General features: G+C 36.5%; 1 protein-coding gene across 2 annotated transcripts in view; it reads left to right on the top strand.

Annotated features, from left to right (window-relative positions):
- The window catches only part of ppp2r2ba (protein phosphatase 2, regulatory subunit B, beta a), a 60,964-nt gene that overhangs the window by 7,239 nt on the left and 44,679 nt on the right, over window positions 1–9,046 (top strand). The gene's annotated exons all lie outside the window — the stretch shown is intronic.

Raw genomic sequence — 9,046 nt, 5'->3', positions numbered from 1 at the left:
CTATGTGGTCAATGATGAGTGGAAAATGTTGATTTTTATGTTAGTTTTATTAATGTAATATATATTTAATAATAAAATTAGGCAACACTTTAGTTCAGGATCCAGTTCTAGCATGCCTATTTCTAGGATATTGGCTGTTTATTAGTACTTAAAAAGCACATATTAAAGCTTTATTCTGCATGAGCATATTCTACATCCCTAATTCTACCCAACACCTAAATGTAACTACCTTACTAACTATTAATAAGCTTTAATTAGGAGTTTATCGAAGCAAAAATAATAGTGAGAATTGTACCCTCTAAAGTGTTACCTAAAATTATTATAAATATTATTTTCAATTATTAATAATGAATCTAATTTTTCCTTTTGGTTTAAAGTCGATTTGGATAAGCTATATAAATTAATTTCTTTGAGTGACTGAGATAGAAGTGTTTATTCCCTAGAACGTTATAGGATGTCGAGATGTAGATTAAAGATTGTCATATGTGATGATTATAATTGCTAGATCTGTCTGAATGAGATGAGACTTTATTTCATAAGCCCCCAGTACCTGAGCGAACGAATGACCTTTCAATTATGAATCCATGTCATGCTGTTCTTCTGACCTGGAGATAACACTTTTGTACCGTCATAAAAGCCGCTTTAATATTGTCTGGTTGTGTCAAACAGGCAAATATGGTCAAATAAAACAGTCTTTGTTAACGTACCTAGAGAAAGCCATATTATTTGGTCTAAGAAACATCCTTGTATGTGTGGATTTTATGTGCCCTACATCTTCTTTACAACACTGTCGAACAGCAGAGCTTGTCGACCATAACAGTCTGATTTATGTTTGCCCTCTGTTGCCGTTTACCATTTAACAGGAAAATCTGACCCTCTTTATATTCACAAAAAGAACACTGGCTATTTATATACTGTATTGTCTCTATAGATACATTTGTTTTTATTGATCTGCACAGTGTAAGAATGAAAACAGACTCAAACGCAGTGCCTGAGGCTGCACTTCCTCAGCCTGATATTGTAAATCAGTGTTAGATTATTTCTTTGGACACTGTGGTCAGATTTAGTGCAACAGAAGGCAAGAAAACTGATGCTGTTATTAAAACGATCACCTGCATTGCCCTTGTCTGAGGAGCAACCTGGTTTCCTGTGAGCAAACAGCTATGTGATAACTTCCCATCCTGAATATAAAGGTTGAACTGGTCTATGATGTCAGAACTGTGGTAAACGTCAGGCAGTGCATGTGTGCTTATTAAAGACATAGAGGCATTGTGCAGGTTTGAATCCGGCCCGCGTCATGTCATGGTCATATTCCCCTTACTTTCCTGTTTGTTCTTCATTTGTAACACAATATAAAAGGAAAAAAGCCAAACCTGGACTATAGCAAAGTTCATTCGTCAAGGCACCTGGTGTGTCAAAGTGCGCCTCTAACGTTAGCATGTTCCTCGTAGTAGATGAAGCGTAAAACAAAGGGGTCAAGGTTTGTCATGGTCCCGTTAGTCCTGATAGACGCCATAATTACACACTCCGGACACTTCATTATACTGTTAATGTCTCCAGTTTAATACAATGTGTTAATTAAATTAAAATTACAGTATTACTTGTGTTATTATATTGATATTATTATTACTGTTATCATTATTAATGAGATAACTAACGGATAGCTTTCTCCATCTATTATTTTATTTTACAGCGTGGAATAAACAAGTCACATTAAAGTGAGTCTTTACAGTGATTGTGCTAGATAGCTTTCATATGCCTCAGTTTAGAGCTGTGATAGTCACAAATATATTGGGCTTTTTAAATGATACAACAGTAGATTAATTATTCATCGCTGGCTTACTTTATTGCCAGTCGTGCCGGCGGTGAGTCTGTTTTAGAGAAGCCTTGTGCTCCTGGTCATTTTGAAACGGTTGTAACCTCTATAATCCAGCATTTCAAAGCACCAAACGGGGTCATGTTGGCTTCCCGACCCTAAATGACTAAATAATACAGCTGACGCACAGTTTGAAAGAAGCTGTATGCTGACCGGCATTAAAAGCTCAGCTGTAGCCGCCAGCAAGTGTGCAGAAAAACTGATGAGTAAAAGAGAGATAGAGCTTGTGGTTGTGTAACAGAGGTCAGCGGCGATGACTCTGATGACATGAGCGTGAAACGGGTGCTATGGATCTTTAAAAAAAAAAAGCTTCATCATCAGGCTAATGAAGTGCGCTTTGGGAAGGTTGGGAGCCGAACTGATCCGACGAGGACGGTTGGGACGGCGTAGTCTGTCAATGCCCAGAGGTCCGGCTGAGCTTTCAAGCGTTCAATATCCGGTCGTTCATTAGTGAAATGACCCGGAGGCCCCGAAGTGAATTTTCTCTGTGATCCATCCAGCCCCGCCACAAATGCGAACTTGTTTTGAGGTTGCTTGTTTTTGTGTTTGTCGGATGACCGGCTAATGTAATATCAGGGTGTTGGCCTAGAGGCCGGGCAGCAGATCGTTTATTTCAGCATGAAATGGGGATTGAACCAGAACTGTTGTTATAGCACCTGCAAGCAAACAGGGTCAGAAACCTGGGTGTGTGGCGACTGATAAATCGTTTTTTTCCGAACCCCTGTTGCGGAGGAGGTCAGCACGCTTAGTCGGTGCATGTTTTCTGATGGGTTATTCATGAGTTTGTGTGTGTGTATATGTGTGTGTGGTGGATGATCAATACATTTTTTGATGGATTAACTTCTAAACACTTGTGAATTCCACTTATTTTGCTTGTGTCAGGGAAAACCAAGCTGCGGGTTGTTCTATGAGAAGCCTCACTGTTGATGGGAATTATACAACATGAGAGCGTGCGTGCGTGTTTGTGTGTGCGGCGCGTGTTATAAAGTAGATATCGTGATAGGAAGACTTATGAGAGTTAAGTGGGGGAGGAGAGACATCAGACTGTAGACACATTACACAGAGAACAGGTCGATCTTTCAAAGTGCTCACATAACCTCTTTACTAAACAGATTGTAAGAGAGGCAGTGTGTGTGTGTAAATTTATTGCTCAGAGGAAGTTATGTTTCATTTATGTATCAACTTTGTCTCTGATGTTTCTTCTTAAAATTCCTTAGGAGAAATTTAGAAAGGCATAAATGAGACATTAAGTAAGAGTAGAGCATTAAAATGAATTACGATAGCATCAGCTCAGATGTTTTGTTTTAGAGGAATTTGTGCATATTGAGACTTTTGATTGCACACTTTAGTATCTTGGCAAATATCAGAACTCAAATGCCATGGTCACACTAGACTTTGAGCACACAAAATTTATACGGACATTAAAACAGTCGCAATATGTCAAACTCTGCGATGTCTTTTCTTAAAACATTATTCATCATATAATACATCTAAAATTATGCAATCTACTCCACTTTACTGCCACGCTGCAATCCTGCAATTTATATTTTCATGGTCATGCCATGATGTAGGCCTACCAATCTTCTATTGGTCACTTTACGAGACACAAATTTGCAGAGTTCACCAAATGTGAATTTGGGAACGCATGAGGTGAAATTGGCTTGAGCTCGTATTCTGCACTATAGTGTTACCTTTTAATTGGAAAACTAATGATTGTGTTTTCGAATAGATTCTCAAACACTTCCCCCCTTCTGTGATTGGCCAGCCAAACGGGCAGCCCCGCCCTCGATCTACAACCATTGGTTAAGGCTGGGCAGGTTGTGGTGCTCAAATAAACAAAGCAAAGTTTTAATAGCTCAAAAGAGACACAACAGTGTGCACATTTTTAAAGGAATCGACCTACAAGTGGCTTACTTTTACATATTGTAATCCATTTTTAGTTTTTAGTAGTATATCCACCTGCATATAAAAATGGGAGAAAGTATTTAAATACTAAAAAAATACACATTTCAGCCAATTATATTATGTAAGTTTAGCATTTTTATATACTACTATAGTATTTATTAATATTTTAAATTATTTATATACAGTAAATATATATATATACTCAGTTTTCAGTCAGTTTAAGTTTTAGTAATTTTCTTATGTGCTTTTGTCATTTTCTTTTTTTTTTTTAATATATTTCTATTTAGCTTTAATTCATTTAAATTTTTTCGTCAACTTCAACTTATTTTATTTTGTTTAATTGCTTTTTTTCTCCCCAAAAAGTGTTCAGTTTTAAGGACACTTAAGTCACATGTCAAAATGAACGAATTACTTGCATTATCTAGCAAAATATCAAACAAAGTCACATTTATTAAAGAAAAATATCACAAGCACACTTCTCAAGTAAAATATTTCCCACAAAGTATTACAATAGGTTTAAAATGTTAAAACTATATTTTTTAAAATAAATAGTTCCAGTCCTTGATTATCAGTTGAGCCGCGTTCGAAACCATTGTAAATGACTACACAAACATACACCTGTGACCGCATTACATCAGTATTACTGCGCCACTGCGTCTGTGTGTTGCTTGAAACATTTTTAAGTGTGGCCTACATGTTCAAATATGTTTTGAGGCCACTGTAAACTAAAATCTCTCACAGTAGGCCGTGGTTCATCAGCTCAAGCTTTGAAATTCTCCAAGCCAGGTGTTTGTGCATTCACACACATACTCACACACACACACACTTTGTCTTTGTCCGACTCCTGCATCAGTTTCCTTTCTAAAGAGGTGGATGCATTAGTCTTCCGTCCACTCTTTCAGCGAGAGAGACGAGAAACCACAGCAGCACAAATCCTGCTTTGTGTTCTCCAGACGGAGGGCAGGTCAGCTGATTCAGATCTGTGAAGAGACTCCAGGAAGAAAGAACGAGAGGGAGGAGAGAGAGAGAGAGAGAGAGAGAGAGAGAGAGAGAGAGAGAGACTCCTCAATGCATGTTACCTACATTTATGCTCTGCTCGCAGACGTTTTTGGGGCTGAAGCTTTGCCGTGTTCTCGGATAAGGAGCTCTATTGTCTTGGCTATATTCTGCACATCCAGGAAACACTGAGTTGGAGGGAAGCACAGCTTTAAAAAGAATCCTACTGGATCAATTACCTTTTTTTCCCTTCTGGCACATGACTAAGCAGGGAGAGACAGACATGGGCCAAATGAATCAGCACTGCTTCTATATATTTCCTTGTTGCGTGATCTTGATTTCTGCAATGATGTGTTGTTGTTCTAATTCACACATGCATATTTTGCTCTTTCTTTCAAAGGAAAGCAATGGCACAGATGGCCAGTTTTAATTATTGATGTAATATACTGTAGGTGAGCATACATGCAAGTCGTGTCACTGCATAATGCTGTGTGTGTTCATGCGTGCGTACTTGAATAAGTAGGCCAGGAAAATCCATTAATATGCTATGCAAAAAACATGCATCCTCACTTCCTTCCCTCCCTCCCCCTGTAAAATTATTTATACCCAGGATGGCCGTACCGGAGTAGGCTTTTCTTCACGTTTAATGAAAGTTCTCGGAGAGGCGCCAGGCCCGTTGCAGCTGATGAATCACGAGCGCCGTGCAGTTCGGAGAAAACATCGATACCAAACTCCCACTCTATAGAAAGTGACAGACTCTAAGGTCATCTCGCTGTACACCCGATCAAATGCTGGAAAACTGTCAAACACGCACTTCAAAAGGGGACATATTTTTACAGTGTTTTTTTTAAGTCTCTTTTTTAAGTCCACATACTGTTAGACAACAGACTCTGATCCTTACAATTAAACATTTTTTTGTTGCACAATTTAAAATTCTATATGCAAATGAGCTGTGGAGTATTACATTTTGATTAGTCAGTTGGACTATTATGCAGGCAAATATTTTCGTTTAAATGACCGTTAAACTGTATAATTGACTGTTTGTCTTGGGCAACTGGATGTATATAAATGATTTATTTTAAATAATTTCTTTATATAAATATATTTTTATTATATACATATTTTTATATACGCCACCGTTCAAAAGTTCGGGGTCAGTAAGATTATTTAAATGTTTTTGAAAGAAGTCTCTTATGTTCACCAAGGCTGAATATGAATTAATAATATTATTCATAATTATTTTGTAAATAATGCTTTTCTATATGAAAATATTGTAAAATGTAATTTATTCCTGTGATGCAAAGCAGTATTTTCACCATCATTACTCCAGTCTTCAGTGTCACATGATCCTTCAGAAATGATTCTAATATGCTGATGTGCTGCTAAAGATATATTTCTTATTATTATCAATTGTTGGGCTGCTTAATATTTTTGATTTTAGTTAGATTTCTTTAAAAATTCAAAAGAACAGCATTTATTTAAAATAGAAATCTTTCGTAACATTATATAAATGTTTTTACTGTCACTTCTTAATACAAAAAATAGTAATTTCTAAGCGTTAATATAACTGACCACAAACTGTTCAATGGTACTGTAAATAAATTAATATTTATATAAATAATTTAAACCTCAAATCAAGAAAATCAATATTTAATGTCCATTTACTCAATTTTTGCTCTTCTATTTCCCCCTTGATCACCCTGTTGAGGTTTATTGATACGTTATCCTGTATCAAATTGGCTAACATCTTTTGCATATGGCTGTAGTATGTTAATGTGCACGTGATGACATCACAACCATGATGATTTCTGAATGAACCAATTTTTGCAGCTTCGTTTCCAAACGTGCACTTAGGAGGAGCTTTACGTTATAAAAGAGCATGTCTATAGTACATCAAACTGCTTGTTTTAAAAGCTGTTTTACATTAAATGTCTGCAGTGTCTGGTCAACATGGTTAGTATCAAAACTATGGACTACTACGTTTAAAGCTCAAGCTTGTTCAAACCAGAAGGAGAAAGGTGATATTTATTAGCACGTCGCATCTTTGAAACATCGTGTATTAGGAGAGCTGATCAGACACCTGCTATTTCATGTCCAATTCATTTGACTAATTGAGCGATGTGACGCAAAAGCCCATCAACCTCCAGCGGCTCTTTTTATATAACAAGTTTTATGCTAATGACCTTTGGATTGGAGGACTCAGAATAGATCTAACAGGGCCTTGATGAGGACCCTCCTCCTCTCTCTGTTAGTGGTGTGTGAGTCATCACAGCAAACTCAAACACAGCCATGCAGCAACACATGATTGACAGGCTCATGAGGCCGTCTTAAGAGGAGGTTTGCTTTCACTTTTGGCTTTCTCTTGTCGAATAGGAAAACAAGACAAAATCTCTTAGCAGTAAATCATACACATGGCATGGTAAACAAGATTTGTAGACATACTGTGAAGTTCACAAAGCTCCCTCTATAGTCCATCCAGAGCATTTAAAAAGTTGCCAAAATGGGTCATTAGGTAATCATCACAGTGATGATGTCACAACAATAAGGACATTAGCATATGACAACCCACGTTTCACATCAAAAGTATGCAGGAGTTTGCCAGTCATAACAATTTGTTTCCATGAAGAAGTTTTAAAGTAGCAAAACCAGGGTGTTTAATTCTAATTGCCAGAGAGAAAATGTAAAATGCTCAAGAAAAACACATTTTCAAGCATATTATAAATTGAAAAAATTAATATCATATGTAACATTTCTACCACATATACTCAACCATTCAAAACTTTGGGATTTTTTAAAAGAAATTTATACTTTTATTTATTTATAACGTTTTCCATTTCAATTTCACATAAAGAATTCCACTTCAAATAAATGCTGTTTTGCATAAGAATGTTCTTTAAGTATCAAATCAGCATATTAGAATGATTTCTGAAAGATTATGTGACACTGAAGACTGCAGAAAATTTAGCTTTGCATCACAGGAATAAATTACATTTCAACATATATTCAAATAGAAAAGAGTTATTTTAAATTCTAATAATATTTCACAATATTAAAAATCTTACTCACCCCAAACTTTTGAATGACAGTGTATATTTCTAATCATATATTCCATCAAATTATAGTGCATATGAAATAATGTCACATCACATCACATATAGTAGCATATCATACATTAGAGCATATCATATAGGCCTACCTTATTTCATATCATATATTGTAGTGCATCATATATCATCATAAATGAAAGTAAATTAATGTCAAAAATAAGGTCGTTTTGCTGGAAGTAACAGTCATATACACGTGACCACACGACTGCTGATTTCTAACCCATTTCTTAGCTCACATCATTTCCACTGGGTCAGGCAGTGCTGTATGTCTATTAATTGATTTCAATGCGTGTCAAGCCAGATATCCGTGTTCACGAATGTTTGTGTACTGAGGTGACTTCTTTCCTTCGGAGATAAAGAAAGTCAATGTTTGTGTTTTAATAGGGGAGTTTGGTTTTGGGAAGTGTTTTACATGCATGGTCCAGGAGCAGTGTTGCGTCCGGTAATCCCCGCTTTTACTCACCACTCTGCGTGATTTCCCTCCGGATAGTGGGATTAGGGATTGAGGATTGTCCTCGCATGATTGAATGGAATCTTTGGGATCAGGAAAAGATGCACATCTGGGTCATGCACTTCCAGGTCAAAGAGCCTAAAACATTTACAGACATAAACAGAGACATGATGAATCAAGGTCTTATGCAGTTTTGTGCTAATATGATTTTCACCTCAGCAAACATTGCTTTGTCTCCTTCAGGATGCTTGTCAGGTTAATATTTTGGCGCGGTTCTGTTGTACAGAGACAGAAATAGGATAAAAAGAAAAAGGCAACGGAAGTCTGGTAGAGCTTTAAAAAGAGCTGGTGGGACTATACGTTTTTATATAGAAAATGTCTTTTTAAAAGGGAAGAGGGCATGCAAGTGAAAAAGAATACATTATTCTCTAAACTCTGCACAGTCTAAACATTTGGGATTTCCTTTCTCCTCAAGACTTTTTAAAAGTACTTCACAAAATGTCTCAAATGAAAAAAAGTATCGTAATATTTTATCGGCCAGTGACAGTCACTAGATTTATTCAAGACTTGCAAAGACGTTTATCATTTGTGCACTTGTCAGCATAAAACGCAATTTTACTTCCACAAGTGACATGTTTTAGAATGTTTTATGCAGAAAGAGAATATATCGGGAATTGATCTGATTGTGAAAAATGAATGTCTCATACCAGA

The sequence above is a fragment of the Rhinichthys klamathensis genome, unplaced genomic scaffold (genome assembly GCF_029890125.1).
Source record: "Rhinichthys klamathensis goyatoka isolate OS25496 unplaced genomic scaffold, OSU_Roscu_1.1 h1tg000491l_1, whole genome shotgun sequence".
In the NCBI taxonomy this organism is placed as follows: Eukaryota; Metazoa; Chordata; class Actinopteri; order Cypriniformes; family Leuciscidae; genus Rhinichthys; species Rhinichthys klamathensis.
This window is presented reverse-complemented; position numbering and strand designations above follow the sequence as displayed.